At 30.3% G+C, this 27,241-nt stretch overlaps 1 long non-coding RNA gene across 1 annotated transcript; it reads left to right on the top strand.

Annotated features, from left to right (window-relative positions):
• Positions 1–23,286: 23,286 nt before the first annotated feature.
• On the top strand, positions 23,287–26,755 carry LOC129961921 (uncharacterized). The gene is made up of 3 exons (XR_008783855.1): positions 23,287–23,514; positions 25,526–25,540; positions 26,619–26,755. It is a non-coding gene; the product is annotated as an uncharacterized LOC129961921 (long non-coding RNA).
• The last annotated feature ends 486 nt before the right edge of the window (positions 26,756–27,241 follow it).

The raw sequence follows: 27,241 nt of genomic DNA on the forward strand, positions 1-27,241 counted from the left end.
GTGTGTCGTCTCCGCATTCATAAATTTCGCACTGGACTGTCACTTTTCTCGAAGAGGGGAAAAAAAAGGGACAGGCAAATAAATTGAGAGAAAGAGGACGCTGCAAATTATGAAGGTCATTGTGCAAATAAAAGACGTTGAAATATGCTGAAATCTAACTTCCAAGTTCATTAACACGAGCTTTAAAAGAAAAGATTGTTTAAAAAACATGTCATTCGCATGTTGGTGAGGAAGTCTTTTGTATGCGTTGCATAATGCATAAGAGGAGGCGTTTCGAATTCTAAGTAACGTCTTGATATTACGACAGAATAAATTGTACAGTTTTAATAGGAAGTTTCTTTATATATTTAAACATCTTCTTGAATAAACAATTAATAGACTTTAAAGCTTTTAAAAACTCTTTTATTAGTGTTTTTTTAAGTACTTAAGTATTTTTATCGAGAAATATGGACATCAAAGCAACATCGTGAAGCGCGAGACATTCATTTTTATTCTAGGATTGTTTTCAGCATCTTGCACGTTTAGCATATTTTTTTTTTTCAGAAACCATATTTTTATGAAAAAATTTCTACATTTCAGTATAATCATTTAAGTGTATTTTAAAAACTTTATTATTTAATATATTTTAATCCACAGTATATTTCAAAATTCCTTATTGTGAATATTAAGTATACTATTCGGCTTTCGGAATATTTGTTTTCTGGGTTGCTAAACTATTAAATATGGAATGTATTTATTTAAAATTTCACCTTGTTATTTGGTAATCTTAATCTTAAACCTACTACTCCTATCTATCCTGAGGCACATGGAAAAATCTGAATGATTGGACCGCCGCTACAGCAACACTGGCTGGAACTGTTTTTGAGTTCTAAAAACCAACACCGGCCACGGAACAACCCTTCCCTTGGGAAGTACGTCCCATCATCAACAGGAATTTGCCGTCCCCTACCTTTTTCTGTACTCACCAGGGTACCGAGAACCAACCACCATGCCGGGAGCTTCTCGTCCTCAATTATGAAGAGTTCCCAAGAGGGGGGACTTGTTATTTCTATTGGCTCATAGAATAATAGAATTAGTTTAAATTTCACTATAATAAAATAAAAACTTTGCGAAGAGATTGTGTATTAAATTAAATCATAAAAAATTATAAATAGTAGGAAAAAATGTTTAGAAATAAATTTGATATTTTTAAAGAGGCAATTTTTGTTTAAATTTAAAGATAGAGTAAAAATAACATTTGGGAAATGATACTTTGGGAAGATATAACTGAAAGACACTAAAACTTGCTTGATTTTTGATTAGTCTATATTTCAATTAACTTTTGGATTCCGATAAATTGTTTTTGCCCTTCCTTTTTTTTTAGGAGTACGTATGCTAACTTTCATCCCGATAAAAACCGTAAATTTGTATATAGGATTTAAAACAAACGTTGATTTCTTTATAGCTACTAGCTTTGTTTGGCAATGATTGGGCAGGAACTATTGATTACGTAAAAGTTTTAACTGAATCTTTCGTAAGTAACTTAATTTTAAGGTTCTTCTGCAAGGGATTTTAAATTTCAAACTTTTAATAATCATACAACTTTTGCTATTTCAGAAGTCTTATGCTGCTGTGCTACACGTCTCTTTAATTTTCTATCATTTTAGCTAAATACTTGGAGTTTAGGTTTGAAAAGCGAGAGATTTAATTCCAAGTAATCTAGTAACAGGTTTACTGATCGAAGCATGCTCGTAAAAATTCTAAGGACGAAAAGAAGAAGAATTAAACGTTGAAGTTTTGGATGTATTTAAAAATACTGGGTGTTTATAAAGTCCCGGACCCATTTTGATGTTTAATAACTCATAAAATAATAAAGATAGATTAAAATTAATAACATAAATGGTTAAATAGACTCAAAAAGTTTCATGACCCTTGTCAATGAACTTCCACGTGTGCCCCCTTCGTCGCACGGAGAATATCAAGTCGATAGTCAATTTCACGCCAGGTAGCGACAAGCATGTCGGCATCCACAGAGCCATTTGCGCACATTATGGCGATTAACAATGCCAGAAACATGAAAGGATGCTTCATCGGAGAACATTATGCTCTTCAGAAAATCAGCAGCATCTTCTATCCTCCTTAGCATATCTGTTGCAAGGGCCATCCTCCTAGGCCTATCGTTCGGTTCCAAAACTTGAACAATTTGAACTTTGTATGCATGCAGTCTTAATTTTTTCTTAATAACCTTGTACACCGTCGAAATTGGCATATCCAATTCTGTTGCCGCTGATCTCACAGATATTCTAGGATTGTGTAAAAATGTCTCTCTGACACGCTCAACATCAAAATCACTTGTGCAAGGACGTCTGGAACGTTTCTTATCTTCGATACTTCCAATTTCCAGAAAATTCTTTTTCCACCGCAAATTCTTCTGAAATTTCTCTGTGCTTGCACTATCGATTTCATTTCTATGAACCACCATAAAATCTGTGCTTTCTCTTGTGGTGCACGCATTCTCATTAATATCCACTCGAATAAAACATCACATACAAAAGTACTACATAGAACAAACACATCAAAAGTAAACATAACATTGCAATAGTTGCCAAAAACAAAAGAGAGAAAAATGCAATTAATAAGCACACAATATTTAGAAAAGTACAGATATTTAGACTGGAAAATGAAATTATCTGAAAATAACCACACGTGCAGACGATATTTACAAAAGTAAAAATATTCAAACCTGAAAAGGAAAATATGAGTTATTCCATCAATAAATGCCATAAGTTTGTTTATATCTTTATTATTTTACAAGTTATTAAACATCAAAATGGGTCCGGGACTTTATAAACACCCTGTATATTTCATGATTTTCGTAAGATATCAGAGAATTATTCAATAAAATTTTCTCCAATTTAATGAAAATAATCACTTTAATTACTACTTTACCTAAAATTTACTAAAAATCTAGCTACTTTAATATAAATAACCAACTTACTTTAGATACCAGAATTCCAAACTAAAAATGTGATAATATAAAATTTTTTATAAATGAGAGAATTTGTTTTAAAAAATCACTATTACTCATTTCTAAAATTACACACGTTAGTAGCAATTGCCATAGTATGCAAAATTTTTATTAAATTATGCTTTTCAAGATTGAAAAATAAACCGAATTTGAATAGCTTAACAAAGGAAGAAAAATTCAGGGTTAAATTTCATTAGAAACTAAATTAAAACGATTTGGATTTCCCAACAATGAAAATGTTGTACAGAATGTATATAAAAAGTTAATTAAATCCAAACTAAAGTATTTTATAGCAATTAATTGGTATTATGGAAAAATTAATTTTTTGGATTTCAAATGATGAAAAAATCATTGTAGTGAAGGATTATTTTTCGAAGTTACCTAGAAAAGAGGCTAAGAGGCCCAAGTTTTTATTGAAGATTCTAATTAAAATTTTAAAAACAAGAATCATTCCGAGGTGCACATTCATATCTTCCAAAATACATCTGTGCTAAATTCGATAGCCAAAACATACAAATTCCTTTATTATTCGTAGAAATAAAGATACAATGAGCGAGAATAAACTTAAACACGTTTCACTCAAATACTTTTCTACGTGGAACATTTATTTGCTTGATTCTTAACATTATCGAATGCTTCAATCATCAAATTATTTTACTTCAAGTAACAAAAAGTTGTTAAAAATATTTTAGCATCAAAAAATAAAGAGGCAAATCATTATTTATTTTGTAATAAAGGGTAATAAGTCATGTGACGATGACTGTTGATATTTCTTTCATCACAATAAAGTATAAAGCAATGAACAATTCTTGATAACGAATAAACGATTAAATGACAATCGCCATCAGAAAATTCTTAATTCATTCTTATTCCTTTCTAAAAATGTCGTTTGGTTATCATTACACTTTTTTTCCTCTTTTTGCCAAGTGGTGAATCTTTCCGTTTTTCTCAAAGAAAAAAAAGAGCACTAATAATTCTTGAGGTCACCCACAGAGCCGGGTCAAGGAAGATCACTGACTCTAAATCAGGACATTCTAAATCAGGAATCTTCTTTAGTAGCAAAATGGCGCCCATCACCGATGCCAGGTGTGGAATTCAAAATTTGAAGTGCTTGTTAAAGTTGTGCTGCTAGGTGAATTTACCTTAACTTTTCTCTCGTATATGATGTTTTCTTTATTTGTAAATTAAGGTTTAATAAAGAAGCTGTGAGTGGGCATTGGTTTTAAAAGAAGTTTTCAAAATAAGGAAGTAAATCCGTAGATAAACGTGATGGAAGAAAACAACATTATTGAGTTACATGTCGTTCATATTTTAGAATTACAATTAAATCTTTTAAGAAATAGTATTTTGTGGTTTGACCAAAATAGTTTTCGCATTCGTGTTAAAAATATAAGATTAGAAATTCTTTTTTTATTTTAATGAAGCAATTTCAGATAAAAGTATATTTACAAGCCTATATAAAAGTCATTTGCATTTTATTTTTAAAAATTAATAAATGATCGATCAAACTTTGCTCGGAATCAATTTTTTTTGTCTAATATTTTTAATGAAAAAAAATGTTTTTCTGAAATATGTTTTTAATTAAAATGATAATATCAGTTAAACCAGACGATTTTTTAAAATACTATTGTGCCTATTTTCTCCATAAGCTATTAATATTTGTTGCGTACATACTTCAAATTTTATTCACAGATATTCAAGTAAATTTTAATAAAGATTTTGAGATTAAAAAAAACAGTTAATGCTTATTAATAAAAAAAGAAAAGAAACCAAATCAATCATTGTTCCTGATATAAATTGTTAATCATCTACTTTTATACCTTTCTTTTAGTGTTCTTAGCATAAACTGATTAAAAATAACGCCAAACATATTTTAAAAAATTGAACCGAAATATCAAAAAATGAATATCAAAAGTAAAACCGTTAAAAATGTCAAAGTCTAGTAACGGAGTACCTGCACATTTCCCTATTTAAAAATTGTTTGCAATGGTTCAAAAATTTTTAAAAAATTAAAAATATAACAAAACTTGAAGAAATTTCAGGGAAACGAATTGATACCATTGAAAAGGCGGAGGTTCGAACTTTAAATGATAAAAAAGAATTTCTTTTGGTGTGCAATTTGCTCCGAAGTTTATGAGGTAAATCTTAAAATTTCGTTTAATTCTCATTTAATCGAATAGTTGACTAGCTTCTGTGTTTTGAAATGAAAATGATATTCATCCCCTTGATTTAATTCTCCGTAATTTTGAACTTCGAGCAGACGAGAAAAAACTCTGAAGCTGGCACCTCTGTCTCCATATTCCCGCATCACTCCACAGAGGGAGTGTTTCAAACCCGATGTCAGATTTAGCGTACACTGATCCCGTAAACACGAAATATCTTTCGTGAAATAGGGTCTCAAAACTGCAGTCCTAAACTTCCGAGGCTGAGACCTTACCAATAAAACATTGCGGACGCAGGTGTTTAAAGGGATGTGTGGAATACGCAGTGTGCACACATAACCACAATGACTTTCGTTTATAATCAAATATATAATTGAGAAATAAGACATATAAAAATAAAAAATAAGACATATTTAAATAAATATTTTTCCTATGTATTGAATATTTTACATATGAATTTAAGAAACAAATCTTTCACAAAATTCAGCATGCGTCATTATTTTTAAAAATATATATTAACTTGTGATTTTAATGTCATGAAATTTGAATGAAAATCTTCATATTACTTCAGCTTAAAATTTGAAAATAGGGTAAAATGAAAACGTATAAAATTTGGATTTGTATTTCTATAGGCCTTAAAAAAACAGACGCTATAGACTTTTTTTCTGAAGAAGAAGCTCTAAAAAAGTGATTTTTCTTAGTTTTACTCCTTTTTTACGATTAAATTAAACAAGCAGAAGGCAGTCGTTAGACTGTAAAATTCCAATAAACATAAAAATTCATTATTTTTAGAAAAATCGATTTAGAAATAAAGCAAGAGCTGAAAATATATTTCGCGAATAAAAACGAAAAACACTTTTTAGAAAGCCATATCTTTCAAAAATGAATGTATCACTTCTATTCTTTAACTAATAATGGAGATATTGATAGTCCATTCACAGTTCTGTGCTATGTGAAGAATATAAAGTGCATCTTTTCATTCTCGGAATTCTTCCGTTTCCAATCTTGGCAGAAATTTTCTTTGTGATTGACATGAGGTTAATCCTATTCTGTTCAGGAAGTTCCGAAGAGAAAATTACGAACAATCAAAGAAGCTCTGATGGTTCGGTTCTTTGATACGTTTATGAAAAGGAGTTATTTTTAAATTTTCTTTCAATTACCTCTCCTTACATCGTTTGCCTTTGAAAAGCTATTGAACAAAAATAACAACTCGAAAATATTTTTCTTTTGTTGGCAACGCCGACGCAAATCGCCATTTCCGCGTTTCTAATCTGACGGGGAAAGTAACTTGTTAAGTAATAATTTCCGAATGCTTGCAGTTTCTCTTATTATGGTTTGCTTTTTTCTTTATTTTGATTATTGGAGATAGAAAACATGAAATTTTAGTTACTGAAAAATAATGAGAGTGAAGAAGAATTTCATTTATTCTGTAAATATAGATTCAAAATGGCTTTAATAAGCTTGAAGGCCATAATAAATTGAAAAACAAAGTTTTGGATATTTCTAAGTTAATTTATTTTTAGTGAAATTAATTAGAAGTAAAAATAAAATAAAATGTGTGCCTGAGTGACTAAGTATAAAATGTATCACCCAAAAGATGAAAATAAATCCTTAAGGTACTACATCTCTATAAAAAAAGACATTTCAAAATTTATTTTCAATAATTAGTTTTGAATGGGACTTAAAAATTAGAACAAGAAATTGTTGGCATTCCCAAAGAGAAAAATGAAATGAAGAATATGTTTAATATATGTAATTAAGATTGTGACATAATTAAAAGAAAAATACTTTTTGAAACGAAATTCATAGATTTTTAAATACATTTTTTTTAACATCCAAGTATTATTTATTTCCCCGCGTATCATTTATATATTCCATAAGAGAAAAAAGATATTTATTGAATTATAGATATCTTCTACTGCTTGAAACAAATTCTTGTTTGGATTTCTTTGTTATTTTAAATTTTATAAAGTCTTGTGTGTAAAAATATCTGAGACAAATAATATTTTAATATATAGAATCTTAAACATTTTTAGTTATTACTCAAACTTAATCATTTGAAGCACAATAATTATAACAATATTTTTTGAAAATCGTTTTTTTTTTCTAAGTTTATACTGTAAATATATATTCATATGAGCCAGATTAAAAAAAATAACAGTAAGACTGTAACTATTATTATTTTTTGAAATATTCAAGTTCAGATTATCGACTGAATTCAAAATAAAAAGTAAAAAATTGCGAAATCAATATCAAATTGCTTAGAATAGTTTTATTTAAAATCCAACTGATATTACTATAAGCTTTTGTATTATTTTAACAGATGCTTACATTAATCCATATCCATTCAAAGAAGTGCAAAAAACGTTATAAAATGTGGGAAATGTATAAAATTATATGTTAGCATCGCCCAGGAAAGATAAAGATGCAAACTGGGGTAGCATAGGGCTGCTAGAAGTATAAGTGAACTCACAAGGCGAAGAATTCAGAAAAGAAATCGAAACGAAAGTGAAAAATACGAATCTCTGCACGTGTATAAATGATTTCAGGTGCTAGAATCTGACATTTACAAATTTGTCTGCTACATAAACTATTTCGACTTTTTATATCTTTCCAAAAGCTTTTCTGAATTTGATAAACTAATACGTGAGCCATATATTCCAATTAAAGCATCACTAATCCTACTTCTGAAAGGACTTTTTTTATTTTGAATAATCAGGAAAATAAAAGAATCTATTCCCCTTAACTCCTACCACTGCTCCGATTTCGACATTTTTTCTTCATGCGAAAGTGAATGACACTTAGATATGTGATAAACGCTGTTTGCCGTCCATCACCTTTCAATTTCGAGAGAAGCTTCAAAAACATTATGACACTACTGACTATACTGTGTGGAAGAAATCGAGACAGAATTCCTTAGCAACATCTACTGTATCCATTTCCTTTTTTTGAAAAAAAAAATTCTCTTAAAATTCATGCTTCCTAAATACGCTAGCAGTGGTCGCCATCATCCTAAAATTTTGAAAGGTACAGCAAAGTAAAACTTTAGCGCAACTTTGTAATAACTGAACCGATTTCACCAGCTTGCAAACATTGCTAACTATTTAGGATGTTCTTTTTGTTCATGTATACATGAAAAATTGCTTTTTTTAGCGCTATTCATTCGGTGCGCAGAATAATTAATCATAATTGATTAGATGTATTAATACTATTAATATGGTTAACAAATAGCTAGCAACAAATATTATTACTTTTTAAAAAAGTTTGTTTAATTAAGGTATCCGACTACGTTCGAAGGAATATTTTTGAAAAGTTGGATTTTTAAGAAAACTATTTACGGTTTTTAGATGTATTGTCAATTATAAACACTATAAATACAAAAAAAATTATTTGAAAATATAATATATTTTGAGAAATAGTAAATTTTAATGAAATTTAACCAAAATGGTTAACACTCTACATAAAATTGTAATACAGGAATCCTATTTTTCTTTCTACACAAGTTATAGAATATAATGATGAATGAAATGAATCAAAATCTAAGAAACATTTTGAGATGCAAAGAAGTTATGCGTAAAAATATACGTATACTAGCCGCCTTTGGCGACCAGCCGGTTCGCCAATCTTAATGTTCGTTAAAATTTTAATAATTAAATATTTTATGCAATTCCTACTTTAATAGCTTCTTCATCAAAATATTTTAAAACTTCAAATTTTGATAGTCATATAATTCACTCATAATATTATAAACGCCTTCAGTCATAACGTAATATGTATCTCTCTAATTTTCTGTTAGTTCCCGTAGAATTTATACTATAAATTAAAGTGGAAAGGATTAATCTGCAATTAATATAATAATATTTTTTACTGAAACAAAGTATTTTTTTGTAATATGATTACTGAAAACAGTCACTGAGCGTTTAAACTTTATGGGCACTAAAGAATATCTTTCCTAATTTATGTAATATTTCAAGAATTTGTCAACAAAATATTCTCAGATTCATCATGACCAGAACGATTAATTAACAATGTTTAATTTTAAATGCATCAAACACTAAGAAAATAAAACGAATCGTTTAAAATAATCGGTTGAAAACAGGTTAAAAAAAACTACTTAAAAAACGTTATACTTAAAACTATAAGCGTATACAAAAAATATATAACTAACATAAATACAATTTAATTACAAAAACATGCAACTAAGCTAAAAATAATTTAAATCATCCGTTGATAATGGTTGTCATGTCAACAATCAGAACACAATGCGCATGCCTGAATTTTCAACGCCAGTTTCGATAACTCAAATGCGTGAGTTTTTCTACGCCAGTTGGGGTAACGCTATGTAGATTAGAAATTTTTAATTTCCTTTATTCTGTTTTATTTTAATTCAAAAGTGCTCTAGAATGAATCTGAAAGATCGATTAATTAACAATGTTTAATTTTAAGTGCTATCAAACATTAAGAAAATAAATAGAATTGTTTCAAAAAATCAGCCGAAAAATCTTAAGCCTAGCCTCATGACTGTTGGGGGAAAAAAGCTGAAGCCGTACTCATTTGGCGGTGGGGAAAATGAAAAGATTTTTTTGGTGGGAAAGTTAGTTTTTAATTAATAATTAAAATTCTAATTAAAAATTCAAAAAAGGGGCTATCCTATCTTTTAAGTTAGATCAAACTGCACACAGTGTGCAAATTTGATTAAAATCGGTTAAGTATTTTAGGAGTCCATCGCGGACAAACAACGTGATACTTAATTTATATATATTAAGATATACATTTTTTCTATGAATTTACAACTTAATTTTTCTAAAAACATCTATAAATGAAAAAGTATTTCACCAACAATAAAACTTTTGGTTCATTTCATTGCTCATGTTATTTAAAACACACGCTGATATTTTTATGGAAATTCCTCTATTAGTTTTTGAGATATCATGTTAACGGTGGAGAAATTTTATGAAAATTAAAGTTTGAGAAAATTGAAGTTAAAGACAAATTTTAGCTAAAAAATTGCTTAAAATTCTCCTGGATGATAGGTGAGACCTTCTTTTTCCTAGAAAATACTATTTTGGAAATAGGAAAGTCTGAACTACAAGAAATAATAATAAAAAAAGAATTCGCCACTGTGGTCGATAAGCAGTGTTTTTAACGTAGTCGGATTTAATATCAAAATTTTTTCCGAGATAAAAATTTATTTTTTTTAATTAAGTTAGGTATATTTACGCAGAAGTATGCCAGGAAATTTTGAGCTTCCAGTTTGTACAATCTATAAAACACTTCACACTTAGAGTTATAATATTACGAGATCGCTACCATGGTTTCGTAATTTCGTGCAGTAGAATGGACTCTACAAGGAAATATAGAATAACTAAAAAAATATGAATTTACTTCCCTTTTCCAACGTTCTGAGTTGAGTCTAACTCCTCATATTATCAACCGCCATGTCCGCGGCTCCGCCAGCATATGTATGTGTTCTATATATAATTAAAAAAAGCTTTGATATTCTAATGTTCTGTAATATTAACCTCTTCGTTCGCACGTAACGCATCTAGCGAGTTCAAGTGAAGCTTCTGTAGGGCGGCTTTAACGCACTTCAAGCGTTCTTTTACATTTTAAAACTTTTAATTGTTTAAAATGCTTTGTAAATGTTTATTTATCTGAGTTTTAACTTTTATTTGTTCTACTATTGCGAAAAATAGAAATTTTCACGGACTGGAGAGGACGACGAAAGAATTAATCAAATATTCAAAATCTAGTAATAGAACTTTCAACTTATGATTAAACTTATCAAAAGAAATAAAATACTATTCAATAAATTAACAAAAAACGGTATAGAAAGGTCGAACGATATATTAATTAAGTTCAATAATTTTTTTAAAATATGGTAAAAAAAATGGGTCAAGCATGCAATTTCTTTAAAAATTGCGAAAATTTTAAAACATAAAGTTTAAAATATGTATCAAAAAGTTTCAAATTTAACACTAATTCATCTACGTAACACAAATAAAAGTAAAAATGTGCTAAGAAAGTCGAAATAAATTTAACATTTTGACCAAAAAATAGGAATTGATGTTAATTAACTTTAAAAAAATTATCAAAAATCAGAAAATAATGAAACGAAATTGAGGCCGCAATAAAGCTAACTTTTTTTAAATTGGATATGTGTAAGAATAATTTGTATGCGACGATTTATTCAAATATTTTGTAGAGAATTTTAAGAATGTTAGATATTTTAAGCCTCATTTCATTCCCTTCAGAGAGATATAAAAACTTTCCAATAGCAATAACCTTTCTAAGTGTTAAGGAATATGCATATAAGACCCAAGATAGAGTAATCTGGTAAATTAAAGTCGGATATGCTGGAAACTTACAAAAAATCAAGCAAAAGCCGCATAGGCAGAATAGATTAGACAAATACATTAGAGGCTTTCACATTCGCCATATCTTATAATTTCTAACAATATCGATAATATATAATGCAAAATTTACGTAAAAAATTGAGTATTTAGAAAACTATGGTATCTACAATTATATGGAATTTTAAAAGGAGGAAATACATGTAATTTATAAATAATAGCAAGATTTAAAGAGTAAAAAGGAAATAATAAAAAAAAAATGTAAAATGACAACTATAATATAAGATATTAAACAATAATAATAAAAATATAAGATAGATAAAAAGGAAATAGGTCATGCAATGAAAGTAAAAAAAATAAAATTATAAATAAAAGATCATTTGAAATATGGTTAATAATTATAAGTATCATATACGGCATATTTAGCAAAACATAATATTGCTAAAAATTTCAATATGTAAGTATTGGACTCTTTAAGTACTCGTATTTTTATGTAAAACTGTTTCCAATATATTGTTATTTTTATTTCCATTTTTTCCTGTTTTATGTTATTCCAATTCCACCAATTCCATTATTCCCATAGTTCTATAGTTATATGTAGAATTTTTCCAGCATTAATCTCTGAACCTTGGACATACATAAATATGCTGTCCCACGTTTCCTTTATCAGTATTGCAGTCATAATCTGGCGATCTTCGGAAGAAATGATTTTAACCGGAAAACCGGAAGTAGTTAAATTTGATTTACATGAAAGCTGTTCATAAAATTTTTTCGAATTCATTGTAAGCATCGAACCAAAAGGAAAACCCGAATTATTATTAATTTGAATTAATTAAATTTTGTAATTATTATTAAGAAATATGTATGCCCAGTTTCGCTTGAATCCATTAAGGGGTATAAAATTATATAACATTCAAACGAACAAATAAATGACATTCAGTTTTATGTATACAAAATGGGCATAAAAAGAGCGGCGCGTTGTAAACTGATAAATTACAATGGTAAATTTGATAAAGGCATTTTGAGTTAAGAACAAACGGATCACGGATTATTCATAATACCATAACTTTTTTCATTTCTAAGAGGGCCGCGATGGCCTGGTGGTAATTCTTGACTTTGGAACCGGTGGGTTTCAGGTTCGAGACCCGATTCCACCGAAGAACCGTCGTGTAAGGGGGTCTGTTGCACGTTAGCTCCGTCCTGACCAAACGTCCTCCTGCTGGTGTGGAAAGGGGGGGGGGCAGCTCAGGTGCCGTCATCTGACCGGGGTTCAAAATTACGAGCACCGTCCCAAAATAGCTCTAGTGTTGCTTCAAACGGGACGTTAATATAACTAAACTAAACTTTTTTCATTTCTATGCCACGTAGTAGAAAATGCTGACTTACAGGATTCTAACAATAACAATTTCAGTACTCCAGGCATTTATGGCATTACTCAAAATATCATTTTTATGCAGTGTGGATGAGAGAGAGAGTGGGTATACATTTATTAGGGAGTTTGCAAGCCTTTTGTCAATACTTTCATCCACTCATCATCATCCAATGCAATCGACAAAAAATATGAACAGATTTAGCATAGAATTTTTATTTTTCAAAATATCAACTCTTCAAAACTGATGCATCTGCTTCCTCAAAATATTTGGAACATAGCCGAAAAGATCATGAACTTTGACTCGGCACGAAATTGAACATACCCTGAAAAAACCCAATCAGGATCTGATATTTGAATATAATATTTGAAAGACTTATAAAAAAAACAGCCAAAAAACCCCGTAGAATGAAAAGGAAGTAGAAGAAATTTAAATATTTTTTTTATATATGCGAAGTCCCATTTGATTGTTCAGTTTTATTAGTAAAACAGAAAAATGGCACAAGCCGTCCATCAAAATTACCAGAAATAAAACATTTTGTTGAAGTCATGTCAGTTTTCTATTTGAGAAACGAGTATCTTACCCACTGACAAGTTTTAAAACTTGTATATTCTAATTGTAATGGGAAGAAATGTTACATTGTGCATGATTCTCAACCCGTTTCTTTCTGAGATGTGATGTCTTTGTACTTAATCATCGTCATTATTCAAACTGCTGACTTTAATTCTGTCCACTTTCTGCTGTCAAAGAAAGGTTTTAAAAAGAAAAGGCATGTGGAAATGATTTCTTTTTGTTGCTTCTTTTAAATTGAATCTTTTTAAAGTCAATGACCACATACTTGAATTTTGGGAATTTATATTATTCATTTTTATTAAATTCTTTAATTTTAAAGTTGGCAGATTCATATTATTAATAATTTATAAAAATGGAAATTTCTTAATGTATTGCAAATTGTTTAATTAACATTTCCAATGAACTATCTATGTTTCGAATAATTAAAGGAAACAAAGAATTAATCTCTTAGTCGCATATACTGGTCCTTTTTTTATAAATTTTATCTTATGTAAAATTTATGACCCTTAGATATGTCATCCATATTCGAATGTCTCTCACCAATTTCAGTTTCGAAAGAAATAATAAAAAAAAACTTCTTCACTGCTCATTTTGTATTGCGAAACAACAGAATTCCCTTATTTCATCCATTGCATCAATTTCATCAATTTATATTTCGTCTGAATATTTATAATCCATAAACATATCACTCTTTATTGGCCGCCTTTTCCAGTGTCTTAAAATCATGGTAGAGCATTAAATTCTGTACTGGGTATCGGAGCAATCTCCCTTAACACTGTAATCACAAATTGACTCCTACCAACTCTAAAGCGGGGCCGTGGTGGTCTGGTGGTAAGGTCTCGGCTACAGAACCGTTATGTTTCAGGTTCGTGACCTGATTCCACCGAAGAACCGTCGTGTAAGGGAGTCTGTTGCACATTAAATCCGTCATGTCCAAACGTCCTCCCGCTGGTGTGGTGTGGAGAGGGGGGTGCCAGCTCAGGTGTCGTCCTCTTCATCCGATGGTGGTTCAAAATTACGAGGTCCGTCCCAAAATAGCCCTAGTGTTGCTTCAAAACGGGACGTTAATATAACCAAAACCAAACCAACTCTAAGGCACACGGAAAAAAACTGAATGACGGAACCGCAGTGATAGCAACAGTGGCGAGAACTGTGGTTGAATCCTAAGGGCCATCACCGGCCATGATCCAACCCTTCCCGTGTGAAGTGCATCCGTCATCTATAGGAGGTAGTCCAACCTCCACCTTTCCTGTACCCACGAAGGTGCGATAATCAACCAAAATACCAGAAGCTTTTCGTTCTTATTTTGAGGTGCCCCCTTTTTGGGATCCTTTGACACTGTAAAAATATTCTACTGAGTTTGAATTGATGACTTCATCTATTAAATGATTAATCCCTTGCCGCACTTTAATAAGTCTGATTTGTGATGATAATTTTGAACCAATCATGAATACAGTAAAACACAATCGTGAAGCATATATGATCTAAACGTAATCAACACGTTTCACAGGCGTGGGATGATAACCGGACCAAATATGAACATCACGAAGCAGACTGATAGAATGAAGATTAGGCCATATATACTGCGGGCTTGGGTAATGTCTTCGTAGTTTGATGTTTCATTTAATTATGCACAGGTCAATTGTTTATGTAATTGTATTAGTTACAGTAGGTACAAAGACGCAAGAAACAACTAGAGGAAGGATTAATTTTCAATAACAATTTGATTTCATAAATTTTTTGCTCTCAATATGTTACTTACTTTTAGATGTCGTATTTCTACGTTCTTTCTGACGACGTTCCATTTGATGACTCGTTGTCATTTCATTATTTATTTATGTGTTGTTTGCTTAAGTATATTGCATACAAAATGGACATAAAATAATAATTTTTTTTGAATTCTACATAAACAATATCATATGAAGCACAAGTATATATTTTGTGTACAATTACAATTGCTACCTCGCATCACTCTGTACCATCTAGCATGCAACATCTCCTACCGTCTGGGCCAGGATTTCGTCGAACTAATTAATATAAAAAGAAATGGCTAGCACTGTCTAATTAATATAAAAAGAAATAGCTAGCACTGTAAAATTATTACTATTATACTTTTTGAAAAGAAAATTTCTAAATCATATAAAAAATTAACTTTCATTTCCAAAAAAAAAAAAAAAAAAAATCCAAACAAGAGTAATTGAGCTCTCCAAATTCGGTTCTATTGTGTTTCAATATCTTAAGCAACAATATTCCAAAATTATTAGACATGAAACTTGTTCTTTTTACGAACGAATCCTCTGCATTTACAAGAAATTTCATAGGATCACAGGAAAATTATCTGAATTTTGACAACTAATAGAAAAATGGCTAATATGTCGGAAAATTCAAATTAATATCTGTTTCGTCTTGTAGACTCTTTTTCCCCTTTCCTACTGTGGTTGCCATGGAAACCAATGTATGCGCAGTTTTTCTAGAGCTTTCATACGTTTTATTATTATTATTATTATTAGCTATTCAGTTTTGTAATTAGAGATGTAATGGTGAATTATCTTTGCGTTCGTGTAGGTTTTCGTGTCCGTCAATAAATGCCATTCTGTGTTTAATGGTATCTTTGATTCGTGTGAGTTAGAAAATAGATTTTTTATGTTAGATCATAGATAATTAAAACCGCTGAACCAAAAAATAGATTTAGAATGCATCGACTGTGTTTAGAATTATTTGGTGAAAGCTCTTGCGCCATAGATATCAACAATAGCAACAAATGTCACTCAATTCTATTTATTTGAAAAGAGAATTTGTTTTCTTCTTCCAAAATATTTCATGAAAAAATATTATAGGACCTTCCACCTTGGTGTAATAGTTGATAAATATTTTTCACGAAATTCATACTCCGGAAAACTAAACTTAATTTTAAAAAAGCAAAAGATAAACTTTAACCAATTCTCAATTCACATTCTAAATTACCAGGGAAGATTAATTGTTCGTCGTCACAATAATTTTAAGATCTCTTATGCAGCTTCAATTTAAGTAGCTGTAGCAAAAACAACTATCAAGGAATTTGGAAAAGTAAAGATAAATAAATAAAATAAAAATAAACAGGATCTTAATCTTTTTGAACACGTTTCAAATTTTTCTTAGTCTTAGCAAAGTAGTATTTGAAGGGCTATGTACAACACTTTGCATATATGTGTGAATATGATTAACGAAAACATAACGAACTAAATGGATGAAATTTGACGTGTAGTCATAATTATAATTTTCCATAGTTGTTTCAAATATTTATGAAATGAATTAAAGGGACAAACAATCTGTAAATCTGTGTATTTGATTTACGAATGCAAAGAACTGCTTGAATGCATTTTGACTTGTGGTTCTCAGAAAGAAATTACGTATTTGCCTTATACTCTCTACCAGTAGTGAGTCATATTTGGAAATAATGGGAAACGCCATTTTTTCTAAAATATGAATTATACAGTATACAGAGTAAGTATGACAGTAAAAAAAAATCCAACTCCCTATTTCGATTCATCTCCACGTTTTAAAAATCCAAAAATGTGAAAAGCGCATTTTTTGAATGAGGTCTGTCTGTCTGTTGTCATGATAGTTGTTAAAAAATACTTGACGTGAAAAGACCAAAATTTTATATATGATCAGAGGGCCAAATTTGAAAATGTCGGTCCAATTTTAAGCTAGATATATTCATAAGAAGTTTGTCTGATTAGTGAACAAAAAAAAAATTACAAAAAAAAAAATAAAAATCTAGATAAATAAAATTTGGCACATCAAAAGTGTGATATCATTGAACCAAATTTCGTCAATGGGTTGAAGGGTATCGGCCCATAAATTCGTATACGAAGCAATAATTTCCACATAATGTTACACGTAGAACGCAATAATTTCCACATAAATTTTACATGTAGAACGCAATAGTTTCCACATAATGTTACATGTAGAAAGCAATAATTTCCACATAAATGTTACATGTAGAACGCAATAGTTTCCACATAATGTTACATGTAGAACGCAATAATTTCCACATAATGTTACATGTGGGAAGCAATAATTTCCACATAAATGTTACATGTAGAACGCAATAATTTCCACATAATGTTACATGTAGAACGCAATAATTTCCACATAATGTTACATGTAGGAAGCAATAATTTCCACATAAATGTTACATGTAGAACGCAATAATTTCCACATAATGTTACATGTAGAACGCAATAATTTCCACATAATGTTACATGTAGGAAGCAATAATTTCCACATAAATGTTACATGTAGAACGCAATAGTTTCCACATAATGTTACATGTAGAACGCAATAATTTCCACATAATGTTACATGTAGGAAGCAATAATTTCCACATAAATGTTACATGTAGAACGCAAAAATTTCCACATAATGTTACATGTAGAACGCAATAATTTCCACATAATGTTTCATGTAAACAAGATAATTTCAACATAAACAGAATAACTTACAAAAGTGAAGTTTGATATATGATCATATTGCTAAAATTATAATTCTGAATCAATGTTAGTTTAAGCCAGTAGAAAAAAAGGAGCCCAAAATACATATTCGATTGTCTTTTTTATGCTTAGAAGCATAAAACGTTCATGTGCATGATTCTCAAAATAAAAATCTAAGCTGTTAGTGTGCTCACGGTCTTTTCAACGGTTGACAATTATTATGTAGGAAAGAGAAAGGAAAATACTTTTTTTATAAAGATGGGCACGAGAAAGTTTCTAAGAGACCACTATAACTGACTTAAGCATTATTTTTCTTAATCTGTGTACAAGCTATTTTCTGTGTATTGACTTTCAGAACAGCATTTTTCTTGGCCCGTAAATTTTGGCAGATAGAAATGTACTTATAGATATTTTCCGACGATCCTGGCTTTTCTTCCCCTCACAGTTTCCGAGTTGAGATTTTCGAAAAGTAATGCTGATATAAATGTGAAATTTTTCGCGACATTCTGGTCAGTGTAAAGCGCATTTATATGGATGCTTGAAGTGTCTAAACTATTAACATTCGATAAATCATTTTATATGACTTTTTAATGCCTATAACTTTTTCTTTCAGATTCATCGTCTTTTTTTAATGCGAGAAAACTGTTGCTTCATCTTTTTCTGATCCTTCCTTAACTACCTTAACGTCTGAGAGCGAATACTTTAACCAATTTTGGATGATTGGCACAAAAATTTAATAATTAAAATTACTATTATGCATTTTTGCAACTTTTTTATATATATTTATGACAAGACTGGATTATTTCAATTTTGCTGTTAAGCACTTTTTGCTACATTTTGATTCATTTCATGTCTGAACTGGATTATTTCAATTTTGTTGTTAAGCACTTTTTGCTACATTTTGATTCATTTCATGTCTGGACTGGATTATTTCAATCTTGCTGTTAATCACTTTTTGCTACATTTTGATTCATTTTATGACTGGACTGGATTATTTCACTTTTGTCAAATATTTGTTCGACAAAAAACAGTAAAAAGCTCAGACTTCAGGCTGAATTTTTTTAGAAGTTCGAATGATTTTCTATTGCAATTATATTTCTCACTATGATAAAAGCATATAATAAAAGCTCTTTTCTTTTTTTAAAAAAAGTATGTTAGAATCAAAGATTTCTTTTTATATAGCAAAATCTTACCTATGCAATATTTTTCTAAATGAAATGCTGCAGAGTAGGTCAAATGTTAAGAATAAAAAAAGCATATTTTAATTAAAACCATTATAAAAAAATCTGATTGCTTCTCAAATATTTTCAAGATAATGTAATAATCTTTCCCATTTTAGAAACTCTCTGAGGAAAGATAGCTCTTTTTTTTTTCTAATGCATTCTTTCATTAATAAAAAAAAATGAAGGAAATAAAAACTACTTACCTTTCGATAAATCTTCTATTCAAGCCCTTTCTTTATTCTTTTCACCTTTGAACTGCTTTTTTTTAAAGCTGATTTTTCTTAATCAGTGCTGTGAATAAGGAAGCTTGACCCTTCCTGTTTTCTATCACTTTCATCGCCGCGGAAGAATAATTTCTAATCTGCTTCATTTTAAGCGGGCCAAGAATAGAGATGATAAAAAAAAATAATAATAAAGCCACCGCTTTAATGATGATCAGGAAAATACTAATTAAAACGAAGTTTCATTCCTGGTCCGATGGATACTGATTGTGAATTGCCTGCTTTGTGCCGAAAATAATTATTTGCTATCTGTTATTGTTTGAGGATAGGAAATCGACTTGGAGTGAAAATTCTGGAGGAACTGACTGTTGGGATTAGCAAGCAAAAAAAGGGTAAAAGCGTAAATGATTAATTCTGTATTTTTTTTTTTTGCTTTATTTTAATTGTTTTAGCCTCATTAGTATGATCTTTTTTTTCTTGCATGCAAAATATACAAAAAGAAAGTACTGTCGTTTTCGAAAGTTTGACGAATTTTCACGTTACAGACCTCTCATAGTCCGGAAAACATATTTTTGTACCATGTTTGTCTATTGTGGTGAAAGCTTATAAGCCAGTTAACAACTACGCTGCACAAGCAATTGCTTTTGTATAGTGGTCATGTTACTGGACTGCGAACCACAAGGTTGCAGTTTCTGTCCCCCCTCATTACAATTCGCCACATTGGTGACCTCGGACGATGAACCTTCAACCTTCGTACAGCTGTTGTGGCGCCATCTATCCGCAGCAACTCAAAAGTCTTCAGACTCACTTGACGCAGCAACAACTCACCCACACACGCTCGTCATAACGCTTGGCGCTACTCAAATGGGTACAGGCGCATTAGAATCAACAGCTTAATTCGTCACCACTCAACACACATATCGTTCGTCTCATCTCCGACTCACTGCAGGGAGAGGAGAGGAGAGTCTGTGGTGAAAGCTTACAAGCCAGTTAACAACTACGCTGCACGAGCAATTGCTTTTTTCACGGTCATGTTATTGGACTGCAAACCACAAGGTCCCATTTTCTATCCCCCCATTACAATTCGTCACACTATGAACACAATAAAATGTCCATAGACAGATATTGATAGGCAGTTCATAACGTAATGATCTCAGATGCATTATGAGATAGACATGAAATTTCGTATGTGGTCTATACCCCGAACTTTTAGATTTCTATTAACTTTTAAATGAAATCCATTCTGAGAGATTATGCCTATCTGTCTAAAATGATAGCTACAAATACGTCAAGAACTAGATGATAAAATTTGCCACATATTTTTAGCATCTAAATATGTTCATATCAAATTTTGAGCTAAATCTGTCAAAAAGTTGATCGTCTGCGGATCTACTCTTTCGCAAGCGCATAAACGTGGTGACTCAAAAACACAATGAGTTAGATATATGAAATTTGATTTGTGACCTTCTAACAAAAATTGTAGTTATTTGTCAAATACGGGTTTTAAGGGACCGAAAAAGGTGGGAATCCAAATAGTTTATTCCGTTTTCTCCACTATCTTACGAAAAAGAGCAGAACTGCGAAAATATATATTTGAGCACTTTACATTTAACAATCATGCTCAAGATTTAGAGGCCGGAATAGCCTGGTTGGTAGGACGTTGGTTTTGCGTCCCTTGGTTTACGAGTTCGAACCCCACCGGCCGAAGACTCTCCGTGTGTGTGGTTGCTGACACATGTATAAATCTGTCGTGGTATATAAAATCCTCCATGTCGAGAGTAATACAACTGAGGGTACTGATTCAGAGGTGATAGTTCCCTGATTCAGGTCTAAATTGCGATCGGTGGGTGAGAGAATGAGATGCATGAATGAAGTCCGCCCCGTAAAAACGGTTGTGACGTGTGAGTAGCTAAGTCGTACCCTTGGCCCTAGATGGCGCTACTCAAAAAACAAGACACGCGCTCTTGGCTCAAAATCACTAACTTCTAAAGTCAGTGGACTTATCTATGACAAGTGCCATTAGAAACAACAAAAGCAGATCTACAATATTTATGCGGAAGTGAATAAAAATGGTACCTATATTTCGCACATGAGCGTTTTGCGTTTCACAGTATAGTGAAGAAAACCAAAACTGCCTGATTGGGAACCAAAATTTGAAGAAGTATAATGATAAGAAGAAAAGCACTTACTTAAATTTCCTTTATTTAAGCTATTAAGTTTTTCAGTTATAGAGCTTACATGTATGTGAAAGAACAGACCAACAAATATTCAATTCGTTGTTCAAAATTTCTTACGAATCTACAACTTATATGGTGAAACTATGTACTATTTGTTTCAATTAGTGCATTAAATTTTGTAGTCATCATATTCACTTATACTTTAACAACTAAATAACTTCATGTGAATGGTGTCTGTCAAAAATTTATAGAAATCACCAAGTTTTCTATAAGATCTGAATACCAAATTTCATCCGTGTAGCTAAACATATTTTTGAATTATCTAATTCAATGTCAGATACACAGATACATAATTCCAAAAACCTGTTTTACAGATTCAAAGATGTCTAAAACGTGGAGATTCATTAAAGTCTCGACATCAAAATTTTGATCATCATGATACTTTCTCTTTGTATACCTTGTACATATAAATACATTTATCTAAAGACACAAATGAAATTTGAATCGTTATCTCTTCACAAAAAAATTGATTTGTATCAAATTGGATTTAGTCGGTCAAAGGAAAGGTCAAAATGGTCAATAAAACTTAAAACATTCTATATTCAGTTCATATAAAAAGAGATATTATTTTATCTGGTTCGTATTATTAGACGAAATGAACAGGTGGCTGTTAGAACACCATTAGAGACAAATGTATTCAAAGTAACAAAAAAATAGGCCGAGTGCTACTATTTCTAATTTGTGATAGATGCTTAAAAATGTTCAATTAAAAATAACACATATAAAGACAAAATATTAGAATAATTTAAAATTAGGATTTTTGAAAATTATGTCCAATAATCTATGTCCTATATATTCTTTTTCTCGTCCTCCTTGCTTCCACACGGTATTTTACAAGTTTCAAATACATAAATTTATCGAAAAGAGGAGGAATTACGATAATCTCAAATTAAAAATTAAAAAGAAACGAGAAAGTTGTACTTAACAAAAATTGCATGACGCTCAACAGAGACACAGTGTACTGGACATAATTCTTTCTGCTTCTCACACGTTCTATTGTAAATTATATACTCAAAATTCTTCACCCCACTTAATAATCCAGAGATATATTTTTAATTAAAATCTATTCCTAATTAATAAATGATCATTATTGATGCCCTGTGCACAGAGAATTTGGTCACTTTTCTGGTTGTGAGAGACAAACACACCTCCCAATGAAATTTTTATTACAAATAGGAAGAGCGAAAATGATTTGATAAATAATCAAAGCAAAATAATATTAAAAAACAATAAAATTTAAATTTGAGGATTGTAGTCAAAAATTCAATTAAATACCAAACACGACAGATTTTGAAAAGAAAAAGAAAAATCTGGAAATCTGAAACTGATACATGAACGAAAACTGATTTCTAAAAGGACACCTGGATATAGGATTACTGGGGACTTCATTTTTTAATATTAAAAATTCCGTTATAACCTCACCTACAACACCCATTAAAGAGGCTACACTTAAACTTATTTTTAGAAGTTAGTTGATCCTTATAGACATAAAAAAATTCTCCCAGTTATTGAGCAGATTCAAACACTGTTATTTTTATGATTTCTGGTGATTTATATGTTGACATTAAATGCTCAGAAAATTTGTGTGTCAAGCTGATATACTACTTTATTTATTCACTTCACTGGTCGTATTAGATTAACAGAATCTTGATAGTATTTCTAAAAGCATAAATGTGGTTATAAAATTATTTATTGAGTTTAAAATGAAATGTGGGTAAAAAAATTGCAAACACTGGGTAATAATTTTGCCCTATATAAAGGAGAGGTTTCTTGTTGGAGACATCATCTAATCGAAAGCATTTAGTTCTATCTAAGCTCCACTTTTCAAAACAACCTCCAAGATGTCCGTCATGAAAAGCGTTTTCTTGATGCTCTCCATCTCCGCCATGATGAGTAAGTCTTTTAACATGATTTATTTTTAAATCAGCACTTTTGGTGAACTTTTTTAAAACCAGAATTCTTGATATGACTTTTTAAATTCAGAATCCTAGCTAAGATTTTTTTTTAATTACAAGAATACTCGCGGTCAGTGGACTGCATAGGATTCACGACTAACGGATTTGACATTCAAAACATCTAAAAATATGTTGCATTGGAAATTTGATAGTAATTTGCATCAAAATATTCTTACTTCTTTTACTTTTTTTTAAATATTTAGTACGCAAAAAGAAAGTATTGTAATCGCCTAAAAATTTGAATTCAATATTTAAGTGAATCTTCACATTTCATGCCTCCCCGACTTTGAAAAACACATTTTTTTTTTATATTATCCCTATGTGTCTACGAACACAATAACTAAAAAATGCCTTGAAATAAAGGGATGAAATTAGGTGTGTGGTCCTAATACCAAAATATTAGATTTCTTTCAAATTTTTGGTGAGATCCGTTGAAGGGAAGTCTGTCTGCTTGTTCGTTTGCTTGTAACAGAATAACTCAAAACCGCAAAGAGCTTGAAAAATGAAATTTGGAACATTATTTTATCATCAAAGATATAGATGGGTTTTTAATTTTTGACCAAATTCTTCAAAATGGTGTCCACCTTTATGCCTAACTATTTGTGTACATGTTAATGCCATAACTCAAAAAAAAAAAAAAAAAAAAAATGTAAATTGAGATGTCATTTTGAGACTAAAATTGCTGATCTCTATTGAAAGATGGAAATAAATGTATGAAAGGAAAACGTCTCAGATTCATACTCGGCATTTTTCCTCTTCTGTAATGATTCACAGAAGAGGAAAAATCGCTTCGCTTTGGAAACGGGGGATTTTAAGCTTGAGATACGATTCCATCGAAAAATCGTCGTGTAAGCAAGTTTAGTGTAAGTTAAATCCGTCAGGGCCAAATGTCCTCCTGCTGACGTGGTGCGGAAGTTTGGAGAGGGGGGAGATACCGACTCAGTTGTCGTCTCCGTCGTCTGATTGCAGTTCAAAATTACGAGGTCAGTCCTGAAATTGCCCTAGTGTTGTTTCGAAACGGGATGTCATTATAACTGAATTGAGCAGAAGAAGAAAAGGATTTTCTTTTGTAGATTTGACAGAATCCAGAAAGATTTCCTATCCCTCTATCGCCAAGTACTGGAATGTGGTCTTATATAAGAACTGTTGATTTTTATGCGCTGCGGCCGAAAGTAACAAATAAGTAATATCAGATAATTCGATTACAAATTCACTATTATTGAAATATTTTGGAAGATGCATATGTGATAAAATACAAAGAATATAATGCACTTTGATTTTAGAATTATATTCCGATATTTACAACATATTTACAAATTCTTTGAGAAACACCAACAATTCCTAAAAACTTGATTATGAAGAAGTCTTTAAAAAATAAACATAAGTTGAGTTTTACAAAAGTGTATTAATTGAAACATAAAAAAAAGTTTGTAAACACCAAGCAAAAATCTTGCGATCCTTTCTGGCTCGAGATTAATTAATAAAAGTAAGGAACCAAACTATGAATTAGTAGCGCCATCTGAAGGTGACGTCATGCAGAAAAATGGCGGGCAATTTCGGTTTTTCCAGCGCCTTTCTTAATTACCTCAAATACATAAATGCAAGGCTATCACGAATTTTTCATAATAATTGAAAACATTTTAACTTGTTAAGACACTTTGTGGGACCACGTAATTCTTGATATGTAAAAAAAAACATTCTTTTATCAAACATCTAATCGCTGCAAAAAATAATTTAAAAGACGGATTAAAGTGACTTACAATAAAAATAAATTTCACATTGGAAGTATATTCCAATATTAACAATGTGAAGCTTGAAATTAAATTTTGAATATTTTTCAATCGATTATATTAAAAGTATATTTATTTAATGCTCTTTGAAAAATCATGTTTTATATTTAAAATTTAAAATGCAACATCTATAATGTATTTTCTTTTCTCTTTTTTCAGGCATGGCATTCGCAAGTAAGTAAATTATTATTTGTTTATTAATATCACCCATAGTTTTTAAAACTTACAGAAAGTTTAGATTTTAGGAAAGCGATAGCGAATATTGTGTTATTTAGACATACCTTTAGACCATAATCGACATATCAGTCAGAAATCCCACCTGTAGATCGTTTTGGTTGGCTTTTGCATCACAAAATTTATGGAAAATATGCAAGTCTAAAGGCATTATCATGTTGATTAAATTTTTGTTAAAGGGATGTATTTTATTTCTTTATAAATTAGGAATAATTTTTATAAAATTCTAATATTTTTTGAATTTTGCATAAAATGGATAAAATCTACGAGGCATAAATATTTTTGTAAAGATTTGAGAGGCCTAAATGAAATGCATTTTTTACTTATAGCGCATTATGAAATAAAATTCTTTTGATTTAAAATTGTTAGAAACATACTATAACATTCCTAAAATAAGAAACAAACTGTATTTTTATCAATTCCTTTAATACTAGTGCTCGACTGATAAATAACATGAAATTTTCAAGTTTTTTCACATTTAAAATATCTATGGAATATATCTAAATTAACAGATAACTTATTCGATTGTTCAGTAATTGCAGAACATATTGAAAAATTATTACACAGAATTTTAGCAAAAAATATGCATTAAATTTTAACTTATGAGGTTTTTGTAGTTCTGTATCGGTCATAGAGCTACGGAAATAGCGATCTTACCAAAATTATATTTGGGAAAATAGCATTTAAAGATATATAATAACATTAAAAAACAAATTATGCAAATATGAAATTGAATGTAATTTCCCAAAGAGTAAATGTCGAAACAAAATGGTAGCGTTTTATAAAAAAAAACTGTTCTGAAATTAGAAAAATACAGTAAAAAATAGTCGATATTTTTTTTAAAAAAATCAATTTTGTACAGTCATCACCCACCTTTTTTAGAACAAACACAGGCTGATATCGATGCCTTTGAGATAGACGCATTTGTTTTCTTTTGTAAAAAAAATGTCGGACGAAATATTTGGAAAGCAAAATGAAAACTTGTGTTTTTCTGACTGGATTACTTTTCTTTTTGCAGATGTCTTTGACAAAATTGAGGATGGATTGAATGGCGCAATCAAAGCTACTGGCTTGTAAAGCTGCTGTGTCCGATGGAGGTGACCAATGTAATGCAGTGTGGGCTTCAAGCAAAAATAAATATTTAATTCTGCAATACTCCAGTGTTATGCTTCTTTTTTTCTTATTTCTTTTATTAAATTTGTTATTTTAAGACTGATCACATGGAAACAACAGCTTCTAAATAACAGAAAAAACTTTTTGAAAACAGATAAAACTTTGGACGGTCAGGCTAATAAATAATCAGGTCATTTCTAATAAAATTTTTGGAAAGAATATCAGTTGAATAAAAAAAAAAAAAAAAAAAAGTTTAAAAGAATAATTTAATTCAATTGTTATTTTTCAAATTCCAACTCAAAATGAGATGTAAATTCTCATTAAATAAATCACTAAAGTAATTTTTTTTAAAAATTAAAATACACGAAAGGAAATACTTGAGATAAAATAATTCGATATCGAGATTTTTTTTTCGAACCCCCACGTTTCAGACCCCTCTGACTTCCCAAAACACATTTTTTTATGTATGTCTCTCTATCTACAGACACGATAACTCAAAAATGCTTTGAGATAGAGAAATGAAATTGT

The sequence above is a fragment of the Argiope bruennichi genome, chromosome 2 (assembly GCF_947563725.1).
Source record: "Argiope bruennichi chromosome 2, qqArgBrue1.1, whole genome shotgun sequence".
In the NCBI taxonomy this organism is placed as follows: Eukaryota; Metazoa; Arthropoda; class Arachnida; order Araneae; family Araneidae; genus Argiope; species Argiope bruennichi.